Genomic DNA, 25,065 nt, shown 5'->3' on the forward strand with positions numbered 1-25,065 from the left:
TTGAATAAAGGTGAGTTGCCCGTTACTACATATACAGATATAAGATTTTTATAATCCCGAGAGATAGCTGCGAATAGATATTATTTTTCCGTATCTTCGTTATCTCGATATTGCGATATATTTGTAAATATACAGACGGAATGCTTCGACAAAATTTACATGCGCGTATCGAGTATATGTTATATAATATACTCTCGGTATTATTAAAATTATTTTCATTTGATATTATTTTCGATATTATTTGTCAATAATGACCAGCGGAAAATAAATGGAAGTGACGGTAGACTATGTTACAATAATTTGCGGATAGCAAACACATTTATTAGTACGTTTGTCAGTAACCTTAACATCATAATGTAACACAAAAATTTAATAATTACACAACTAATATTTATATATTAAGTAAATATTTGTTGTGTGTTTTACATAAATTTATGTCATGCATTCCATTCATTATCATATTATTTATCAAATACGTTTCTTCTTAAATTATATAATTAATTTTTTGCAATTATTTTTTATAGAAAGAAAGCAGAAGAAATTTGAAAAAGTTAAATATCACATATCTAGCAACAATAATTAATAGATCTGATAGAAATCTTGATACTGTAAAGTAACAGTATTAAATTTTTCTAGGAAAATTTCGCCGTCCAAGACTTCAAATTTATCTTCTTTTTTTTTTCACACGTATGAATCCTCTCCGTTTCCTCACATCGAAAAATACTTACGGTGCTTTTATAGAACGCCTTGTACGAAGCGCCGTGTAACCCCGAAGGAAATACGGTCTGAAATATAACCGGATTAGTTTTTCTCGGCCTACCGCGAAAATCACTTCGCTGCTGTCTGACCATACGGCAGACTCTTTCTACTGAAAGATCCTCGATTTTCTTCTTTCGCATATCCCGTGTAAGTATGTATATGCAGCATCCCTATTCTCTCTTTCTTTGTCTAGTTTTTTCTTCTCTCTTTCCTATTCGGACCAAAATTTCTCTTATACGCAGAAAATCACGTAAATGTAAATAAACCGTAAATATTTCGAAAGAAACAGAAACAGTTTTTATGTTGTGCGGATAATCGGCAGATGGTTATAGCGAAATGGACGAGCGGATGAGGTTGCGCGATCATTCCGGCTTTATGGGAAGCGACGATGGGATAAACTCTCAAGGGATCAAGGGATAAGAACAATTTCCGCGAGGTTTCATGGAACGGAAGAGTGACGCCGGCACCTTGATCCGTACTCTCCGTGACAAGACCGACGGACCACCTAACTTTTACTCCTTTCCTTTTCTGTTTTCCTCCTCGATCTTAAACGTGTAGCGGAGAAAAAAAGAGTTGAACTCGGAAATCACATCTAAATCTATATACCAATGGCATTTCTTTAACACGCCCGATTTTAGATAAACTTTCCTTCAATCCAAGAATACAATCTGATACAAAACTGAAGCGTAATTATTTAATTTGGAAATTAATGTCATGTGTAAAAAAATATATTTATAATATTAATAATTTAGTAGAGCCATTTCTACTAATATTAGTTAAAATGAGAGTTCATTCTTTATCTCGTTTTAAGTGATGTTTTTTTTCCCCACAAAGATATACCGTTGTATATAATTAAATCCTGATTAAATTTAATTTTAACACTTATTAGAGTAATCAAATATTTAAATTTGTTATATCAGATTATATTAGATTTTCTAATGTTATATTAGATATAAAAATTGTTGTTGTTTTTTCTGAGAAATCTACTTATTAAATTAATGTATAACAAAATTAGTTGATAGAATATATCTTTCCTATTATACGAACAACGTCGGGTTATTCTTTTTGATATTTTTGTCTTATTTTTTTTGTTTTTTTCTGAACTAGATATGGATAATACGTATATGACATTTTTGGAACAAGAATATTATCAATATTCGTATTCTGTAGCTTCCACATCGTCACCGCCATTCTGATTAAGAAAATATTTATGCACTGCGTATGAAAGCCCGAAATGGTAATACATGTCAAAATTAGCAGATTCATATTTGTTCTGCTCGGACAATTTCATTTCGAAAGTAGCGCGCATCATATCAGTTGCATACATTCATATCATATCAAAGAACGCATTATAATGCAAATGTGGGTTCCGAATAACTCTCGTGTATTTTAGATTCAGTTCATTCCTCTAGTTACTTCGATCATTTTGCTCGGCATAAAACCAACCAGTGTCTAATCAGTTATATATGTATTAGTTAGATATATGTTAAGAATTTTATTAAAATATAGTTTTAACAATATCTGTTTATAAATAATTATAAAATAATTATAAGTGTACATGTTTAATCTTTATGTATAAATGTCACGCGAATTTTAAAAATATATAAACAGCAATTTTCAACTGTGTTTCGTAATAAATTTCAAGTTATTTATTTTTCAATGATATGAATGGTCTTAATGAAAAAGAAGGGTTATGCAATATCTTCGAGCATCATATCGTCGTAAATCCAACCAAGATATCCTGCACACGACTGCAACATGAGCGTATTTACGTTTTAAATTATTTATACAGACTTAAGAACGGTTCATTTGTCATGAAATAAAAAACCCGGTCCAGCAGTTTTAGCAAAATAAACCGCAAAATCGTGTGATTTAGTACGTTTTATGGATACAGCCAGGCCCTTATTCTCGACGTGAAGAGGAGCAATTAGAGGTAGACATAAACAGCCGGTGATAAATTACACGAAGAACGAGTGGCCTACTAGTCCTTCGTGACACACTAGATCAATAGAGACTGCCGAAAACGTCTTTGTCCTGTGCAGCGTGGTGTTTACACGCGCGCGTATATAAGCGAATAGTTCTCGTATACATGACGCGACAGACGAAATGATAGCGCGTACAGCAGCGTTCATGAATTCTGAACTACATCAAGAAGTCACGAATTTGATATCGTTATCTCTTTTTGTGCCTTTACGAGGATCTTTAATTTTTTTCTTAATTTTTATTTTTACTACGTAAATTGTATGGTATGATTCATAAATCATCGAATACATTTAAGAGTCGTTCAATATAGAATTACAAGATCATATAGACAATTAAGAAAATGTATAGAAGTATATATAAACGATTATTATATTATATATATTATATAATATGACTTAATAAAATGAATAATTATCGTATTATGTAAACTGATGTCCATCAAATTAAAAACCTATTAAAAAATTAGATCTTTATTGCAAATAACGTCAGCTGTAATTTTGATTTATTTTACCGCAAGAGTGCAGGTGACGCACAAAGATAATGATTAGATTGATTAATAAATGTAGTAAAAAAACGTGCAGCGGTAAAATTGACTACTAAGAACTTCGTTAAAAATAATATGCAGGATAAGAATAAGTAATTTGTATGCACGTGCATCAGTGTCGTCCGAATTCTATTTAATGAAAATGTATTCCGTGATACAATCGCTTCTTGATGATATTGTTTTTTCCCTCTTCGCGTCGAAAAAACCTGGTTCGGAAATGTTGGTTCGCGAGCCAAACGACCAGTAGTTTCCGCCAATCTGGCCTGACAATAAACATTGGACTTGTCCGGCGGATGCTCTTACGCGGATACATACCAGGAACAATAGCATTTACGGTCATTGACTCGAATTCCCCTCAATCTTCATTCCGTTGCACGTCTTTTCCAATCAGGGACTAGCTCTGTTGCCGCTCCATTTGTTAGTTTATCGACTCATCGTAAATTGCATGTAAATATGCTCAAGGTCCGTTAATGCTTGCTTAATGTCTGTGTACCGAACGAACGAAAATTGATGCGGGAAAACGTGAATATGAGATGAGTAAAAATATACGTATTTTATTGTCGTGTATATTTATTTAAAAAGGTCTATATTATATACATTTTAAGCGTTTTATATTGTAAACGTAAATTACAAAAATTGTGGAAACTTAATGAGAAAACTAATACCTTTGGCTAATTGCCAATATTGATAATTTTCAATATTTTATGTTGAGTTGCCAAATCTTTAAATATGTGTATCGAACGAATATCAGAATATTAAAATCGATAATACATGTTTACGGCACAAACGGAGCGGCTATACACCTTCGGACAATGCAAATGGCTTAACTTAACGAACTTATCCTGAAAAAATAATATATACGGCGTCACCAGATCGCAAACGGTTAATATCGGATCTAGTATCGGTTGCAGCTGTTCGGAAAAGCCGAATGAAACACGCGTGAAACACGATACCGAGCAACCGAGCGCTTCAGCCCCAAAATTGATTTGATACATCGCGATACATACCCGCTCGTTGTGTCTCTCTATTTCTTTGGAGATCTAACGACGCGAATGTAACACTGAAACATCCACGGATTGATATCTTTGTCGCGCGCACAAAAGGCTGTTTTCTAAAAAATAAAGGACCTCTGAAAGTTGAAAGGATTCTCTCGCGTTACTGTTTCTTGGCACGAACGCAATCAGACAAAGAGCTAACTTTTACAGAAAACGGAACACTAGTACTGTGTGACTTTAAAACAATTTAAGTGTAAATCCATACTTCCGAATTTATCGATGAAGGTTAAATGATAATCAAGAGAAATGGATTTAAAGCATTAAGGAATTATTTTAGGAAAGAAGCATCAGTACGACTATCAGGGACGACTATTAACAAACATTTTGTATATTGAGAAGATAAAACGGTGTTAGTCACAGTAAATTTATTACAGGTAAACAGCAATTAATGTATTAAGCTTTCGCAACTCGCATTAATAAAGATACTGAGAATACATTTACTCTCAGTTTAGCGAGTAAATTTATCTTTTACCTCTCCAGTTTTGGGTACGGGTTGTGGTACATGAGTACCGTGCCAAGGAAACGAAAGCGAGTAAACAACTTTGACTGCTAATGCTTAGAAGACGAGAAGCACTCACAGATAAGAAGGTAAACAAAGATGCAGTTCGCAGAACCGAACAGAGTCCAAAGATGCACCCTTGTAAACAGCATCTCGATCCTTGCAACCACAACGTAGTAGCTACGTCAGGTTTACACAAAGCTAATAGAGGGAAGCAAGCCAAGTGGTCTAGTGATATGCTAGACATCTACTCGTTTGAAATTAATGATTAAATTACAGTGAATTGCGAAGCTAGTCGGGTTGCCTTGGAGATACAAATGATTATTAATATGTTTAATTTTCGTATATATTTATATATAGGTACATACGCGTCGCTATACTAATTTATTATTTATAAAATATTTAATTGCGATGGGGGAGTTGTCAAGAGAAGTATTTAAAGTCATAATAATAATGGATTTCATTATCAAATTTTTTTATTTATAAGTCCCTACTTAAGGGAGTAAACAACCTTTTGACAAGCAAATTTTTTTTTCCAAGTTAAATATTTAAGAAATAAAAAAACTGAGTATTTGAAACTTTAGCACATAATTTTATATTATTTTATATTATTTTATCTTAAAAAAAAAAAGAATAAAGGACCCCGCAACGGTCATGGGGGGGTTTTGGCTCCCAGTCAAATTTAACAATAATGTAGGATAATTTAGTTCATAAAATGCTGATGAAAAGTGTCTATAGGCAAAAAGCCCAAAAATGGACAGTTTCCGAGATATAAGTCATGAGAGTTTCAGGTTTCAGCTAATGGCAGTTTGCAACAGGCTGAATGCCATGCTTTCACTAAAACATTTACTTGATTGCTGAATGAATTATACTTATGCACAGTATGCGTGTTCAAAACGTTTTTCTCTAAAATGCTTAGTTTTTGAAAGAAAAGGGGTGGGCGGGTGATCTCAGACACCCGGTATATGTTGCATACATGTCATTCGATGCAATGACATTATATTATGTATGGTTTGATCATTGACTTGACTATGTGAACACGCATACTGTGCATAAGTATAATTCATTCAGCAATCAAGTAAATGTTTTAGTGAAAGCATGGCATTCAGCCTGTTGCAAACTGCCATTAGCTGAAACCTGAAACTCTCATGACTTATATCTCGGAAACTGTCCATTTTTGGGCTTTTTGCCTATAGACACTTTTCATCAGCATTTTATGAACTAAATTATCCTACATTATTGTTAAATTTGACTGGGAGCCAAAACCCCCCATGACCGTTGCGGGGTCCTTTACGTGTAATTTTTATTTTGAAAAAGGCATCTATTTTTTCGCTTGCCAAGGTTGTCTACTCCCTAATTATATGCTTGGCACAATCGCAACTCGAGAATACTCTCGATTACTTACAAATGAAACTAAAATAAACGAGGCATTCACCACACGATTCGTTACTATTTACGTGCATCAAACTCCGCGTTAAAAATTAAAGTTTATTCGTTTCTATTAAGCTACGTCGTAAAGTTTAGGTTTATAATATTGAAAATGTAGCTTGATCGTTACTAGAACCGTGAAACAAGTGGTAAATTTTTAACCGTTAACGGGAGAGCTGAAGAAAAAGGAGGAGCTATTGTTGCACGTTGCAATGAATTCTGTAAAGCTCGGCAGTCTCGTGGGCCTTGAATGTTTCAAGAGCGGTGGATACAGATCGGGCCTGCGGTTGCTGGCATGACACTAGTGCAATCCATTCGGCTGTGGAGAGACGCGAAGCATCGCGCGGATTTAACGGATAACGATTATAGCCGCCGCGCTTTTTCCGTCTTTCTGCGGATTTACGAGCGGGCAACGTCAGCTCGTGGTATAAGGCGGATTCGTCGGTATATCGGATATTTTTATCGATGCTCGCGACGGGGGGGAGGACAAGAGGTTGCTCCCGATGACGCGCGATGGGTCCGGAGATTGGGTCGAGCGTGAGCTGAATCTCCTTTTGAATGCGGATGAGCGGTATGATGAAATTTGCACGCGCACGATCGCGCGAATTCGTGTATTCGCGCGCGCTTTAAACGCGTTCGCGACCGATTTGAATAGCCAAACGGATTTAGACCGCCACGTGTTTCCAATCGTCAAAATCGCGGCCGCCTAATCCGGAATATTTTTGAAAATCACGGACCGATTGTTACTGTATCACGATGCGCGTCAATTGAATAAATCAAGTGTACATTTTCGCGTAAGGCTACTGATTCAAGCAGGAGAGAATACGAGTGGGAGGAACAAAATGCAAAAAAAAAAAAACGATTGAAATTGTATTCGACCGTGTTACAATGAATACGAGTTATCGTTAGTGAGGGCCATTCGAAGCGATATGCATTCGCTATTTTCAAACAAACCACGTAAACGCTCGTCCGAAGATATCGATATCTCGCTTCCGGACATATTAAGGATATGGTAAAACTGAAGCGATTTTGAGAGCGCGAAACAAATGCGAAACCGATTGTTTTACGAGTTTCGTTACAAACGTTTCCGTTTAGCATCCGCGAGAAATTCCGTAGATATAGGTTTTGCAGGCGAACGGCGAGCAAGTGAAAATTTGCTGGATAAAAATGCGTCGTGAAATCGTTCGTTTTGAAAAACGAATATAATTTACCGTAAATTATTGCACTGAATTTTAATACGTTACGCGAATATAATCGTTCTCACTCAATTTATGATCCCGGAAACGCGAATGATTGGTCGATACGCGTCGTGCGCCCGAAAGCTCCCGAAACGGGACCGCGAGAGAGCTCCGGTCCCACAGTAGTCAAAAAGAATACTCCGGTTCACGAGGTCGCATACCGCCGTGCATCCGTACTCCGTTTCTCCGTTTCACGCGGTCACATATTCGCCGTCGTGCACACGGATCTTGCGGCTCTCTCAGAGCCCCGCTAATATCGCGCCGTCTGTGCGTCCGCTGCTATTTCACTCTCGCCACAGCGAGCGGTGAACATACGCGTTTCAGTGCGCGCAACGTGCCACGCCATTGTACGCTCTCGATAAACTGATCGCTGCTGCGATCGCATAACATTCTCGCGTCTTGTGCGTTCCGAACACAAGTGCGCCAGCCATAAAACGCCCAAGTGCGTTCCTTGAGTGTAAGTCCGAATTACGCTCATTAATTGCCCTCGCCTCCGCGGCCGGCTAACATATCCGCGTCACGTGATCAACGCAACCGACTCACGTGCGCGCGAGGTACCGCGCTCACTCATCATTGTACGAGTGCGGTCACCAAAATTGTAAAAAATTGACAATAAAATCTTTGTGCAACACTCCACGAATCAAGTGTCCGTTCCTAACCGCACGCTGGATCCCTGTCGGGGTCGACTCAGCATCTTTCGCTAATTGGCGAACCGGAGTTACGCTCGGAAACAGAACTTCGCCAACACTAATAAATCAACACAAAGGTAACGACTAATCGAAAAATTACTAATTTAAAATATGAGATAAAAAATATTCGATGCACGTTTATTTTATTGTGCATTAAATATTTCATATAGGGAGGGACGACCACACACACACACAATTAAGAGTGCGAAATAATATATTACATACATAACATTATAACATTATTTGCCTTGCGACGAAAAGGCAACACTCGGACTTACATCGTCATTGAAAATGCTGCGGATTTTCTGAAGAGGATTAAATAACACGTTATTGTCCTTGGTAATATCGAAGATACGGTTACTGTCCACTAACTCGTGGCACAGGAAACAACATGGTCAACGTCGCGGCTCTTCGCTCCGATATCTCGTGTGACTTCTTATACTTTTGTACAAATTTAGCGCACTGATCTAATTCATACGCGCACTTGTAACATATCTTGCTCGACAGATCGATACATTCGTTAATCTAAGACAAGAGAACAGGTTACAGCATTACTCCAAAATTATCCAATCATTAATCTTAATTCTAATCATCTTCCTCTCGTTGTGGGTTAATGAAGGAGGAAAAAACGGAGTGTCCGGTCGGTCTAGTGAATAGTGATACACATATGCGTATACATACACGGACCTGCGCGACTTTCATTAACAAATGAAACAATACGTCGACTCAATATTGACCGAGATGATGTAATAAACAAACACATAATAATATGCAGTTACATACAAATTATCCCACAAATTTCTTCCAATTTTCGGAACAAGTCGGAGCAACGTAAATAAACGCGTGCGAAAAAAACGGAATTGCAAAGTCGGCGCGAGAGACGAAGTAAATATCCGCGATCGTTCACTGTGTGTATATTTTTATGTATGTACCTACATATACACGTACGTAAGATAAAATACGCATACATACGTACGCACAGCAAAATTTCGGTAAAACGGGACACAAGACGGACATGCACAAGCCGAACACCGAGATTGACACGATCCACGTCTCTCTCCTTTTTTGCTCGCGAAGAAAACAGTACTTATTCGCGTAAAAAAAACGGAGCCGAACGCGATTCGAGCGGTCCGTCACGCGGCCGCTCGCACTTCCATCGTTCCTCGCGATATATCCCGGGCTCGGAACTATTTGTCACAGCGTAGTAAGCAGTACATCAACACCATCACCATCTGTACGTCTCCTCTCTCTCCTTTTTTTCTTTTTCTCTTTGTTTTCACACTCGCAAGTTCCGAGTTTCGGGAACAGATAACGTGACGCGTCGTGTTTCCCGCTGCACGCGTGATCGGACGCGACGCAGGCATGGCTAATTGATGCGACGGGCGTCAATTCCCCCTGATTTCCAGATTTCGCACGTACGAGGTTCGAGGCGAGACGCGGCCAGACGTCCGCCCGCGCCGGCCCTCGGGAGAGAGCCAGGCTCGAACCTAAACCAAGCGGCGATCTCTCGATGAAAATCTTGATTGGAAACCGCGTCCTCGCGCTTCGGAGTTTGAACGTTCTCGCCTCTCGACAATCTATATAGATATATCTACTTAGTCTTACGATCAGCGCAATATCGCTAAAAGAAGCAAACGACTCTATCCGACAAGAGCCACCGAGAATCTGATAAACACGTGCGAACGCGAATCATTTCTCGAGACTTTACTTCTATTCTAGTAATAGAAAACCATGTGTACTATATTGACTGTTTATGTAATAATATTAAAATGTTTAATAACGCAAAGTAAATTATATGTACCTGTACAAATCGCGACGTGTCTTCACGAAACAAACTCCACGTAAATTGTAAAATATTATAGCGAATTGATTCATAACTGATATGCCTAATTAGCGACTGATACTAATGGCTGTGACGACGAAGAAAACGTAGCGCGCACGAAATGACACATTAAGGTTATTCTGATGATTAATACGTATGTGATAATTAATCAACAATTTTATTTTTATAATTTATATTAAATTAAAAAGAAATGTCCATTTATCAGAACTCCATCATTTTTTTTTACTTCCAAATGCAAAAATATTGAATGTAGAAATAATAATGATAAATTAATTTAAATGCTTTTTGATATATATTTTAACGAAAATAAATTTTATTCTTCAATTGTTAGACTTGATGTAGCGATGTAGCCCGTTCGATTAAATTAATTTGGATTATGAAATAGAATATTTGACATACAATGAATGTTTATATTTGGAATTTATATTTAAAATTAAAATATCATTTAGATTATATAATAAAGCATTAAATGTTTTGTAAAATAGATATTTATATTAAATGATAAATTTGAATATATTATGTATTGCATTGAAGTTGTCACTAATTTGAAAGTAATTATTATTTCCAGATTGAATACGCGGAATAATACACAAATACCGGATTAAATAATTCAAATAAAATTCACGTTCGTGATGCGATCACGGAATGACGGATTGATAGGTACTCGTCGGGAGAACTTCGTGGTCAGGGTTGACGCGGGGAGCGGCGCGAAATCCCTTCGTTCGGAGGGCGACTAAAAGAATGGCATCACCGGTACGGCATTGATCCGCGATCGCGACAATTTACAGAAAATTACGGAACAATTAGCATTGTCTAAGATAACGATTAATTTTGTTAGACTCGTTAGCAATAGAACTACATGGTTTTACATGCAACAGTTAAAATCTACATCTGGTGATTGTAAGATACCTAAATACAATTTCAGCTGAGAATGAATAAAACAATCGAAAATTTCAAGCGTACGAAAAGCGAATCGAAAATCAGTTGCAAACATTCTATCAAATAAGGATAGTTTCTGTACAAAGAAGTAAGGATATATAGAAAAGATCTATAGACATTAGAGAAACGAAAAAGGTTGAGAGAGAGATTGAAGAAGAGATGGGAAGAAAATATCAAATGGTTGCTCGAGGTCGATGTTTAGAGAAAAGCAAATGCATGCCCTGCGCAGTTACAAAACGTTGCGTGCCTCAGCGACGATACAGGATGAACGACACGAAGACGTAAAAAGAGGAAATAAGAGAGATAAAGGGAAAATCGGTCGGGTCGATCGCAATAAAAGAAAAGTATAATATGTAATTTCCAACGTTCTAGATTTCGTAAATTTCACACGAACATGTTGCTGAAATGTTTTATCTTTAATGGAGACGTGAGAAGAGTGACTAAAGCCTTATGCAGTCTTCTTGAATTATAACTATAACATATATTTTTTCCTTATCTCGTAATAAATCGAAGTAAATCTGATTGTGAGCCACGAAGAATCTGAACAAAACGATGTCATATATCGCCCAATTTTCTTTCCGCGACCTGAATGCAGATCTCGTGCAAGGAATTTACGTGTTTGTGAATGCCGAGCATCCGCGTCTGATGCGCACTACGTGTGAGACCAGCGAAAATACGTCATATAGAGTCGTGAGAAAAATTTGATAGATCAGGCGTGATCTCGGTATGACTTCCGAATAAACGTTGCGACTCGTTTATGGGATCGTATTGTTCTTTATAGTACTTCCGCGTACGCTCGTCAAGCTTTCCTTCATCTCCATAGTATGAGCCGTTTATCAAACGTATTTGCGATCGTACGTAACCGCGCATACTTTATGAAACGCTTCAAAGAAAAGCTCTTCAAACCTCTTGCTTGGATTCACCGCGAGTATTTATTTTATTACGTAAATATCAGCGATGGAAAATGTTAAGTAAACAGAGTTCTTCGATTTTACTCTCGCATATTCCTCCTGTAAAAGTGTTGATTCTCTATGAATCAAAATTCAGCATTAAGTGGAGCTTTCCACAGAATATATCGAATTTAAGAGAATGTAAATAATGTAATACAGGCTAAGTAAAGCTTGCCAAATTGAGAATGACCGAAACAGCTCATTTTTACGTTAATTTATATGACTGGCATCCAATGTCACCTACAATTCATAAAATTTTAATCCACGGAGGTACGGTTATTTCGCACGCACTAGTACCCATTGGGCGACTATCAGAGAAAGCTGCTGAGGCACGAAACAAACACTTCCGTCAATATCGACAAAATTTTTCGAGGAAATTCTCGAGAAAAGCTTGTAACAAGGACATATTAAATAGACTTTTAATAAACTCGGACCCATTTATAACGAGCTCGCGATCACGGCCCAAGAAGAAAAGCAAACCATTCAGTAGCGAAACGTTAGCTCTTTTATGTCCCGAAGAGTTGGCATCAATCACTGAAGATGATACGATGGACGACGAAGAAAAAGAAAACGAATCTGAATTAGAAGATTTCGATTAAATTTCAATTATTAATATCAGTATTATCAGTCTATAGTAAATATGTGTTTAAATTAGAATAAATATTAAATAAATTGTTATTGATCAACATTTACTGAGTAAAAGTTTATTTTATGTCAATAAAATTATTACCGTGTAATAGGTGTAGCGCGCGTGCGGCCCAGAACATCTAAAAGCATCACGTGAACCTGTTATTGCTCAATCTCGTGCGGCTAGAAGCCGCCTGTCCCTCTAAGAAGATTTGCTTGTACGTTGGTAGTAAAAACCCGCCGGCCGAAGCCGGGGGGGGGCCTTCGAGATACCATAAGGTACATCGCTCGAAATTTAAAGACTGTTAATTACAAATTTTAATCACGATAAAGAAATATCTGATTTTTCGGACTACGCGGGGAGTAGAGATAATTTTATTTTTTTAACTTTTTAAAAAGTACAAATCTTACAGTTTGTTGTGGTGAATAAATTTACGGCAAAGGCATAAATAATTCGCAAATTTCCATAATAAGGGACGTTCTCCGTTCCCTTTTGATGGAGAAAAGAGCGCCTCATTATGTAATACCGAACAATAAAATATTCAGAAGATTTTCGCGTTCAAAGTGCAGAGCGGTCGTCTGATATAGATCACAGCTTTGATTCACAAACGATCCGTTAAGCGTGTTACCTTTTTGGACTTTGGCTGTCATCTCGCGACAAATTTGTTCAAAGACAGCGCGAAAGTGAAGAATGCGGGTGAATAATGAAGTTTCGCCAGGAATGAGATATCTCGAAGGGTCCCGTATTGGAAACCCAGCGAGCAGATTTCGCTAACGACCAAAGGAAGCTTGGATAAAGAAGCGTCTTGGCCACAGTAATCCGAGCTTTAGAAGCGCAAACGACAACGCGCGGCTTTGTCACTCCTGAATAATTTATAACAATCATAGAGCGCCATATAATGCACGATGACTGCGCTAAGAAGATTCTTTGTCCTTGCAGGTCGACTACTGCATAAAATATGTAACACGAATCTTTCCGATTTTCGATCATTCTAAATTTAATTATAACTTTCTTCATGTAAAGAGCGTGGAGTCGATAAATAATGATTATTTGCTAGAAAGATGCATGTGTATTAAAAGACAAAAATAACTCGTCCTTTTTCTGCACGATAAGGACAATTTTTGTCGCTTCAGTAAAATTAAAAATTACAACGTTTGTCTTTTCTGAAATACGATCTTTTAGATTCACTCGGGCGCTCATCGGATTGGCGACGAAAATGTCAACGAAACCATGCGATACTCTGTGCGATATGTTCGCGGTTTCGATTTACGGCGAGCGGTCGTGCAAGTTAATCAACCTCGGTCGAGACTTCTGGCCATCGTAAAAACATTTACCGAAGACACGAGAAGCTTTTTCGATAAGGGTGGACCGGAAGAGCACTTCGCGAGTGGGACACGAGAGAACGGAGTTGGCTAACGAACGGACGGGCGATCCAACCGCGAATACGTGAACTGACCGTGAAAGTTTCTGAGAGCTACGACGACCTCTGAAGTTTTCACGAGCCCGAAGTTTTCGTTGTGCGACGAGGTGGAAAGCTGAGCAAAAGTACATCAACCGAGACTGAGTAGCACTTTTTTTTCGAGCGTAACGACGCCGACAACGCACAGTGGAGTATTTCATAATAAAAGTTGGCCAAAATTATTTTAATACATTGATAACGACGTTAGGACGGATTAAAGATAGGACGAACAAAAAATTGCGCTGCGTCGACAAATTCGGTAAACCCAAATCGACTCGTAAATGCAAATATCCGTCTCACCCGTCACAGCAACAACAGAAATACAACGGAATTTTTTCACCTCACGTGGAGCCGCCATTCGAACGTGCGAGCTAACAAAAAATTGATGCGCGCGTCAACGCAAAAATCTGTTCCGTACGTTCGAAAAAGGTTTGTACCATCAAGGTACCGAGATAAAAAAAATAACCCGTAATAATCGACTCGCGATATGAAATTTCCTCTCGTCCGTAATAACAAAGATGTGCACGAATGAAATTTTTGGCTAAATTTTTCAACTGATCGACGGAAACCGACCTGGCAAATTTACATTGCGCGTAAATGTGGCCGCGTGAAATGGAATTAATTTAATTATGAATTCTCTCGCGATGCCCGGCGCAAGGAACGAGCTCGTTTCGCCAGGGGGAAAATCGCCGGTATTCTTAATTGAGGCCGGAGCAAAGAGGGGATCACGAGCAAAGCTTGCAGCAAATTTGACGCGGACGGGGGCGATCCATCTGACGGTGGCTGGCAATTAGCGTAACGCAATTTCGCCGCGCGACTCGGCCTTCGATCCGCGGCGCGACACGATCGCGGATACACTCAGCCCTGTAATCGAATCGCTCGCGTTGCATCCGCCGCGCCGCAGCGGAGAATCAACGCCATAAACTAATGCCGCTTGTGCCGGAGACGACCAATGCGATTATCCGGTTCCGTAACCGGAAGGCGAGAGCCGTCGAAAATCCGATTAGAGCGCTCTAAGCATGATCCGCTGGGAACAGGTGTCTTCGAGCGTGATGATTTATAAATGACGGCAAAACGGCCGAACGAAAGAGCTGTTATTTGGCACACGAAACGGTATATGCGATGCAATCCTCGAGGGTAATCGATGTAATACTCAGACAATATGGACAGTCCTAAGCATCTTCAAACAAGAAAGTTATTTAAACGGGTATGACAATACTTGGTATGACCAAGAGACATATGTTATACCATATTAATTAAAAATTAATAACTATTAAAATTATTATAAAAAAACAAATGAATCTGCAGATTTAGATAATAGAAAATGCTCAAAGATGATGTAATTATGCGTCAGGTAGCATTTCAGTTTGTAACTGATTCAATATTTGTTTAACAAATTTGTTAAGACAATAATTAATTGTTCAACCCTAAGATGATCAAAAAATAATAAATATTAATGATATTATAAAATAATTTTGTAACGTCACAATTCAGATTGAAAATTTCTGTACTAAAAATGTTCCACTTCATCCTACCATCTATTATAATTTCTATGAAAATTTTACATTTTATGGAACTTTTTTTTAGTCCAGCAACGCTTTTGAATAATATCGATTACATTGTCGCGATTTATATCATAAAAAAGCCCGCGTTGCGGTCAATTCGCATGTCAGGGTTGATCGGCCATCCGTGATTTTCGAATTAATGCGTCAAGTGGGACCTGCGGATGTTACCGTTTGTATATTCGCTGGAAATTGAATTTTCGGAATGATGCCACCATGCGTAGGCGCGACATTTCACTGGGAAATTCGTCCCATTAAACACGACGCAAGGGCGTTATCATCATGACGAGCGAATAAATAAGGACGTTAACCAACGAGTGTGTAAATGCGACTCTGCGACGCGAAACAAAATATCGCGTGTGATAATAAAATGCAGCCGACGCTGTCGAAGCTTTTGATTGTTTGAGATTAAAATAAAGCCGCCAGTCGCTTTCTCACTAACGAGTCGTCCGCGCTTAATTGGCAACGGAGCCGGGTTCCGTTACCTCCGCGAAAATTTTGCAAGCAGAAATAACGTGCGAATTTTCTGTCTTCTCTCTCACCTTAAAAATGCGAAAAATTAAAATTTGAAATTCATCGTCAATAAATATGAATATAAGACGTGTATTATAAAATTCACATTATGTTTTAATATATAAAAATAAAAAATCACATAACGGAATCGTTTAAATAACTCTCAAATCTGACTGTGAAAATATTGAAGTTTCGATTAAAACATTTCATCAGATAAGCTGATAAGAGATAAATGAAAACCATGCGCGGAGCGTTGATGTAATTTGCCGAGATTTAATTAGTTGTCTTCCGGCGATATCTCTCTTTTTGATTTTACGGGAAAGGTCACCGATTTTCCACGACGTTAACGACCTGCATTTTGCAATAAAAATACTCGAAAAACCGCGCGTGAAAATTCGTGCCAGGAAATGATGATGTTAGGCGGTGGCAGCGGCCAAGGAAAACGCAAAGGAGGATAAAAAAAAAGGCGCACGCGAAAATACTCTCTCGCGACCGTAACAGATTGGCAGTGGAACTGTCGGGTCAGCATTTTCTTGCAGGCACCGGGGCCAGGAGGCTTCAGATTAAAAGGTTCGGAGCCCGCTCGGCCGTAATAAGAGTCAGCATCTTTCTCTGGACAATATTTCACGTCATTACACACCATTTCACCGCAATTAAGATTTGAAAATTTTGGCCGCCCGCGGTTTATCCAAGACTCTTTTTTCCGGTCGCGACCCTCAAAATGTGACCCGGTTTGTTGGTTAATTATCCGTAGTCTCCAATCCTTGATAACACCATTTGTGAGATCAATCAAATACTATACTGGAAGTATAAATAAAAGTAAGCGTTGTGATTTACATAGAATATTCGCATAGAGTAAAACATCGGAAATGTTGGCAGATATCAAAAGTATTAAATAATCGTTAAAAAAATTATGTCCATTTAACGATCATTGGGAAATTAAAAAAAAGTAATAGCTATTGTGATTTTATTATTAGAGAAACATTACATTAATTTAGCTTGTATGTTCGACTATTTTTTCTTTATTTTGTGATTTATGTAATAAATTATTAATACCTAACGATCAATACAATAAACGCAAGTTCGAAAGCTGCTATTTATCGGAAATGTTTAATTTCAGATTTCCTACAGAAAGAACGGTTTTACTGAAGTATTTAAAAATTTAACTAGATTACACAGATCTGAAAATAATTTTGTTATACTATCAAAATAATTTTAGTAGGTCGCTGAAATATGATAAAGCTGTAAAAAAATTTTGACATTTTAGCAATAAGTTTGAGTATTCTACATAATTATTTTAATGGTGCAACAAAATTATTTTCAGATCTGTATACCTATAACTAAATTTTTTAATACTTCAGCAAACCCGTTATTTTCGTATATAATACCTATAATTTAACAATTCTGGCTAAGTATATGACTATCAAAAATGTAATTTATAAAATAAAGACACGTTACAAAAAGCGAGCAATAAATTGACAGGTGCCGTTTTCTTGCAGCGCAATATCTATTTTAAATTATATTAAATTTAACGCGCGAAAAAAACGCGTCTCTTTCTTCTTCAGAACCTCGATAAATTGAACCAAAGATCTACGTTTATTTATATCCAAGTCTTTACGTAACAAATATATGCAAATAGAATGCCAGCAGGAGCGACGTTTATATCCGCACTGTGGAAATTTCAATTTCGTGCAGGAGGAAAACCTCGCACGGCGGATTGCGAAGGCAAAGATAGCGCGACGAAAGTGTGAACGTAACAACATGTAAATCCTATGAAAAAGCGAGAAATGGGAAGATACGCGCTTGTATGAAACTTTGGCGGCCATTACGCGAACGACAAATGCGACGGAAGTTCAGAAACGCCCTCGTGTTTTGCGAAACGTGTGTCTTTTCCCTTGCCGAGGGTATTCTTGACGTCGTGTCGATCGCGAAGCTTATAAATGACAACGACGACGACGAAGTAGTAATGCCTCTCGAATTCCGTCACTTCCCGCTTGGAGATTTTTACGAACTTTGATCGACGCTGGTTACCTATACTGAGAGCGAAAATCTAGGTCGTTGCGCATTGCCAAAGTCGACGAGACGATTCGACTTCGATCTCTGACGTTACCCTCGCACTTCCGGAGCTCGTGTAATCTTGTATCATACTCGAATATCCGCGTTGGGACGAGGGCCTGCATTGCTCTCTCGCTTTGAGATTATTCGTGCCGCGCGATCGTTCGGCATCGATTCGTGTCGAGAATGTTGCATTCTATTTCGATATTTATTTTTTATGGAAAATCAGAGTCAGAAAACCACACATCAGATTCGGATAATACAATACGATTATTAAATCGATATGTCGATATGTCAATATGCCTCGTTATTTTCTGATTCTATACAATTATTGACCTCGAGGTTCAGAAAGACGCGTGGTGCACGCGGCAGGATCGTAGGTGGACGAGAAGGGGCGCAGGCGCCGTGCCCAAAAGCGATAGAGTCAGTCGTCGGCGGAAGCTGAAACGCGCGGCTTCGGGGCCGCCGCAAACGCAAACGTGTGGCGTAGCCTACGGCGTGGTAACGCCGACGCAAGTGTACACATTTTGGGCCAATTATCGACGAGGACGCGGCGTGTCGAGCTCGTGATAACGACCCAGCCGCGCGAAGAGGCCGACAATGCTCCGAGAACATTTTCTTCGGTCGCGCAGTGCATCGTAGATAAGACCAAGCACCAGAATCCAGAATATAAAAAAAGGAATCTACAATAGAATACTACGCATTGAAGTAAGTACTGTGTGATTCTTTACGTGATCTCCTACTCTACTGATAAGTACTTGAAAGAGCATAAAGTACTCTGCAGTACTCTGTTGAATCACGAAACAAAAAAAAATCAGGTCGCTAGTAAATTAATCAGCCAGAGAAAAATTACAAATAATTTAAAAAAATATGTTGACTTTAAGCGAAACAAAATAGTTATCTGACATGATAAATTCCAGAAGTAAATTGACTTAACAAATATTTTGCGGTCCTCTTGTTATAAAAAAAAAATTAGTGGTAACAACAAAATCTGGCTTTTCTCAACGATTTTATTTTCTACATACTTTTGCGTTGCCGGTAACGTCATATTTAATATTTTAATCAAATGCAGTATCTATTACTAGCAGCACCTTTACGTGTGTACGTATAGGTGTATGTGCTTGCGCGTGTATTTACGCGCCGCACACATGATAAACTGCAGTATTCATATACACATAACATTGACTCGTGAACGGCCGGAACCGTGAAACACGATGAGGACTAAACGATAGTACTAAACCGAGTGTAGAGCTCATCAATTTACGGTAATCGATGATTACAATGTTTTATTTAATAGCATTCGCACGATATTAATTTCCCAAACGTATATAAATCCGGAGCTTCACTGACGATAAACCACGGAAATCTTCGTGACCCATAAATTTATTAAAATCAATAAATCCAGTCCGGTAAATTCATCTGTGCAAGAAACATGACGAGAAACGCTAATAAAACGGCATCTTTTTATGCAACCACGCAATTGTTGAAAATTAAAATAAATTTTATCTCTGTACATTAATTTGAAGATACCAAATTATTAAAGATTAACAACGCGATTTATTTTGGGTTAAATATCGATTCGACCTGTCAGCTGTAATCTCGCCTTTTATTTGCAAATGGCGTTCATCATTTGTTACTTTCTTATTTTACTTCTTGCTATTATATTATTGCATTCAATAAATTAATATAAATTTATTATTATTACTATTATTATTCCAAATCTCGTTGTAACATTTAATTTCGGCGTATTGAAATGTTCTGGTATATATCGCGCAGGAAATACCATCAAAGTTTACAATTTAGATAAAGATCGCGGTATCGACCTTTATACCTGCTGTTGCACAATGTCGCCGCGGGTGTCGACCGTATCTAGAATCTAATCAGTTCATCCGATTTCCTGGCGTATGAATTGCGGGAGCGGTAACTACTGCTCGCTGTGAAATACGTCTGACCACGAACGCCGTAACTACTGGCCGGCATAACTCGAGATAAATCTCTCCTCTTCTCAAGATAGTTTATTTTCTACCGGTGAAATTTGCAGATCCGAGCATTCCTATCAATCCGCGTATATAAACGCATACCGTGCTGTAAATATTATTTAATGCGAAAGTACAAATGCAGAAGTTCTCCGAATTTAATGTGCAAAATTTAATTGTGATATCTGGACCATCGAAATGTCCTTATTATAAAGTCTGTTAACGCAGTAATTATAAAATATTCTTCCAATGCTGTTACGATTAATTATTTTCTTTGCTGACATTTTTATTAAAATCAATTCTATAATATATATACATTGTACATATAAGAGGTATATACTTTGATGAGTAATCTTGAGTGTTCAGTTTTTACACCAATAATAAAAAAAAATTTTTTTAATGGTAAGGTGTACTTTTTAGTTACTCCAACTAAAGTTATATATAATTTATATATATCTAATTGTTTCTGTTATTAACAAAGTGAAAGAGAATAATTTAATTCATACATTTCCTTCTGCGCTCTAAATAGTTTAAAATAATCTCGAAAAATGAAAGAAATATAAAGCCAATCAATAATGCTTGATACAAATAATTTAAAATAGAACTCAATTATAATATAAAAGATATAAGAGAAAGGTAATTGGAAGATATTCAGTTAAACAAAATTCTCTAAAATGGATGCGCATACATGCTGATATCTATTTTTCCCGTGACTGCGTTTCTCTTGTGATCCATAGTTGTTCTGACCTATTGCTTTTTTTTCTGGCAGTAATATCTACCAAAGGCATTTGCGCGCACAGTGAACTTTTCCAACTATGTAAACTCTCGTAAAACTAGCGGTTTTTAATGGTATCTCGTTGGCAATAGCGAAGAACGAAATGGAAGCTTACTTGCAATGCACTCGACTGCGCCGCACTCGAAGCGGCAGGGGGCTTTCTAATATGGATCATGTTCAGTCATTATTAGCTCAAAGGAGAAGAGGAAACCACAAAAGAGAAAACAAAAGGCGAATGAGGAGAATAATGGAGGCAAAGAGCTTTCTAACGAGCCTCGTCATATCCCTGGGCTACGCATGCCTCTGCCAGAATTATGGTTGATACTCGTCACTGCGGTTCGTCACATCGATTGCAGTTACACAACGAGTGATGGAATTAAGTCGGTATATATTATACCGATTTTCATTAATTCGATTGCCGCCACAATTTATTCAGAGAAGTCGCGTTGGTATTAAAATATATAGAAGCACTTGGTTTCGAAATTTCACACCGATATATGTCGGAACGATAGATAACCGATCGCGTAATTTAATACATATCGATAGCATCAATATCGACACTATCAAATGAATCAAAGTAATAAAGTAATAAATGAAAACCTGTGCGAGTCCGCATTATTGATGGTATATATCAATTTGCATATTGACCAATTAAATGTACAAGACCACTGACAAAAAAAATTTTTAAGACGAGTCTTCATCGATTTAATGCGATAGATATGAAGAATCAGCTATTTTTATCTAATAAATTATCTAATAATTCTATCTAATTATCTAATAAAAAATGTAGATCTAATAGAATATTAAGTTAATATATAATAGAATATTAAGTAGAATGCATGAGAAACCGTTATAAATATTTTTGGCTGCCTAATCTTTTTGTTATATTAAAATAAAAAATAGATAATAAAAAAAATATACCAACTTTTTACTGATTATAATATGTCATAATAATTTCTCAAATTTATCACACGGAACGCATCGGTTATCAATACAAATAGATTGATATCGCAAAATTGTTGAATTGATAAAAAAATCATTCATCTTTTCGATTATATATTTTTTTGATCTAATATTCCTAAATACATCTTGTAACCTCGTGCGGAGCAACTCGTGTACCGTCGGTCGTGGAACGCCACCCCGCTAACAGATATACGACAAATGTGTTCCCGTGTCACGGACGTTGATCGACATCGACAACGTATCGACAATGTTAATCTGTCTCGTCGAAGGGCTGCGCGTCCACCGTTCCCATGTTGCTCGCATCAGCTGCGGCAGCACGAGAAGTAACTCCCGTGTACACCGATGAAAAGGATGTTCGTATAAAAATATGAAAATATGATACAAAATTTTTGACGAGTCTATTAGTTCATATCAGTTCTAAACACATTTCTATCGTACATAAACCCATGTGGATTAAATCTAATCCTTCTCAAGAGCGATTCCGAAATTAGATGCCAACAGTTATCTTACGTTCGCAAAAAATTTTAGTACGATTTCCTATTAATTTGAAACAGACTTTTAAAATAAAATAAAAGATAGCAGACATTTGCCATAATGCCCGTTCTAGACTGGAGGATGAGCCGACTCTCGGCTCATCCGAGTGAGTGGTGTAGACGGGAAAAAATCTATAGTTTATGTATAGTTTATGTCACGTACACTATAGAAGGCGGATGAGCCGAGAGTCGGCTCATCCTCCAGTCTAGAACGGGCATAAGAAACAAAAATGCAGAGAATATAATATCAGTGATTTCATTACAATCGAATTTTTTCCATTCGAGATCGCGAAAATGTTGATATCTTCGGTCGTTCTTTGATATCAAAAATCATGAAAAATATTTTGCGCAAATATGCCAGACCTTTCAGATAAACGTTTACTTAGATATCACGCACGTGTTAGGCCAGATTATAGAATCGCGTTTATTCGGTCCACATACCGCAAATGAGAACCGTATCGGATCGATCGGATTTCGAGCAGCTTTACGCTGACGAGAGGCATCGCATTAACCAGACGGACGAAAACGCAATTTACGCAGAGAAGGGAAATGGAGAACGGCGCGTATGCTCCGCAAAAAGTGCAGTTACGTCGCGTACATGGCAAATCGGGGCAGAAAGTGACGCGTGTGTTATAAATCCTTTCGCTTTATATGTCACGCGCGGTGACGCGCACGCTCGGCATTATTTCCACGGCATTTTCACCAATCCTGACTGCAGCTCTTCTTCATCTGATCTCGGTACCGTCGTCCTCGGGCCCCCTTTCGGAAAACCGTCCCTTTATTCCAAATGTGTCCGCGATGATAAACGGTTAGCTTCACCGAGTCGTTCAAGGATGGTTTAGAAATTATTAGCCTTGTACACTTTTGCGACGAGAGCGAAGAAAGAAAGAGATTGATGCCGTTTGCAGCGTTATTTTCTTGCGGCATTAACTTCTCGCTCTGTCCCTCGAGATTTTGTATAATCGACAAACATTTATTTGCATTTCTTCCCGAGTTGGATTTTTCTTTCGCAACTTCCGCGAGAAGAAATTAATTGACATTATCGTGGTAATGAGCTGAACTTATTATTGATCAATAATCATCGCGTCAATTTGTGGTGTTAGAGTAATTACTATTGAGTTAATTAATGTATTTGATGCGTATATAATTACTAATTTTTTACGCAATTAATTATAATAATTAATATTAATATTATCTCATATTTTAATCTATAAGTGAAGCGAAACTAGTAAACAGCCAACGGTAACCTAATATCTAATAGACCGGAATAATCAAAATTTATAATTCAGTTAAAATTAAATTTATGTACAGTGTGTGTAGAAATTACTGTCATAAATAAAACTCTTTCAATTGTTCTGCGAAGACACACGGAAATAAAGCAGTCTTCAGTAATACAATTTATTTATATGCATAGTTTCTATATATAGTTTCTATATATGCCTTTATAATAATAAAATTTTTTAATTATATCTGTAAACGTCCAATAAAACTATATGTCACACCAAAGATGCAAGATAAAGTTATATATGTATAGGTATTTTGCTTTTCTAGTGTTACGTCGACTTCCTCGATGAGTGATGGACAATGGCGTTCTACACGTGTCCAAGTAACCTGACATCCTTCGACAAACAGTTCGTCCAGCCGTTTAATTTAATCCCAAGAGCGGTAAGATAATCTCTTCAGATACGAGAGTGCGCGATTGAAAACGGCTGAAAATCCCGGGAATCATTATTGCTTGTTGCCACCGTGACGGCGGAAACTTTTCTCGTAACACACTGCAATCAACGGCCCGTGTCAATTTACATCCGACAGGCGAAGACGCAACGCACGAGCTTACGGCGTGAATTAGAATACATTGTAATTCGCGACGAAGCGCGAGGAGCGCGCGTTTCGTATGCAAATTTCCAAGTTAGTCTAAGCACCATCTCGAAATTAATTCCTCACGTGGTCGCGGTCGTCGCACGAGTGGACTGTAATATTACGTGTATGAGCTTTACTATACATATACTGATTACTCGTGAATTGCGAGAACAATGTCCGAAGCGACCGAAGCAATTCGATAATTAATTTAAATAAATCCGCCAAGAAGAACATATATGCAAAACATTTATTTCGCATATTGTACCTTGACTTTACACACGTAATATTCAATCTCATGATGAAATCGTGAAGAAGAGAGAGAAAGAGAATTGTTGAAAAGCCATTCGCGGGTAGAAAATAAGACGAGAGATAATCAAAGCGGGGTCCGTCGATACGCGGAATATTTGCGCGGACTCGTATTTGCAGAAAAAATATTTTTTTAACGCATATCAATTTGCGAGATCCCACGAGTCTGCGACAACAATTACGTCCACATTTCAGCCGTATACCCGAATTGAATTTGCATTAAGAAAACATAAAAATTTATCAGAACTTGCGAATATTACGTAATATTTGCGCGATATTATGCTCGCGTTGTTTGCCCCTCGCTGATGCCGCGTCGCCGTCCAAGTAATTAATACCGCTAATTTTTTTTCGCGCAACATCACACAGAAATGTGCGTTGAATGGAAATATCTCAGCTAGTTCTGTCGGCAATAACGATGTTTTATACGGCGTGTTGAAAAAGGACTGTCACAGCCGCGCGCGGCCACGGAAAATATATTTTTCTCGTCCCGGTGGCTAAAAATGAGATA

At 37.8% G+C, this 25,065-nt stretch overlaps 2 protein-coding genes across 4 annotated transcripts in view; one reads left to right on the forward strand and one right to left on the reverse strand.

Annotated features, from left to right (window-relative positions):
- The window catches only part of LOC139812693 (zwei Ig domain protein zig-8), a 487,042-nt gene that overhangs the window by 445,959 nt on the left and 16,018 nt on the right, over positions 1-25,065 (reverse strand). The window lies entirely within an intron of this gene.
- Positions 18,581-25,065, forward strand: part of LOC139812694 (fasciclin-2) — a 49,755-nt gene continuing 43,270 nt past the window's right edge. Inside the window, exons 1-2 of one of the 2 annotated variants that reach the window (XM_071777739.1) lie at positions 18,581-18,852; positions 23,943-24,056. The gene's annotated coding sequence lies outside the window, so the exon portion shown is untranslated. The remainder of the gene's footprint in view (positions 18,853-23,942; positions 24,057-25,065) is intronic. The other variant, XM_071777740.1, reaches the window with a different exon arrangement.

This window comes from Temnothorax longispinosus, chromosome 5 (assembly GCF_030848805.1).
Source record: "Temnothorax longispinosus isolate EJ_2023e chromosome 5, Tlon_JGU_v1, whole genome shotgun sequence".
Lineage (NCBI taxonomy): Eukaryota > Metazoa > Arthropoda > Insecta > Hymenoptera > Formicidae > Temnothorax > Temnothorax longispinosus.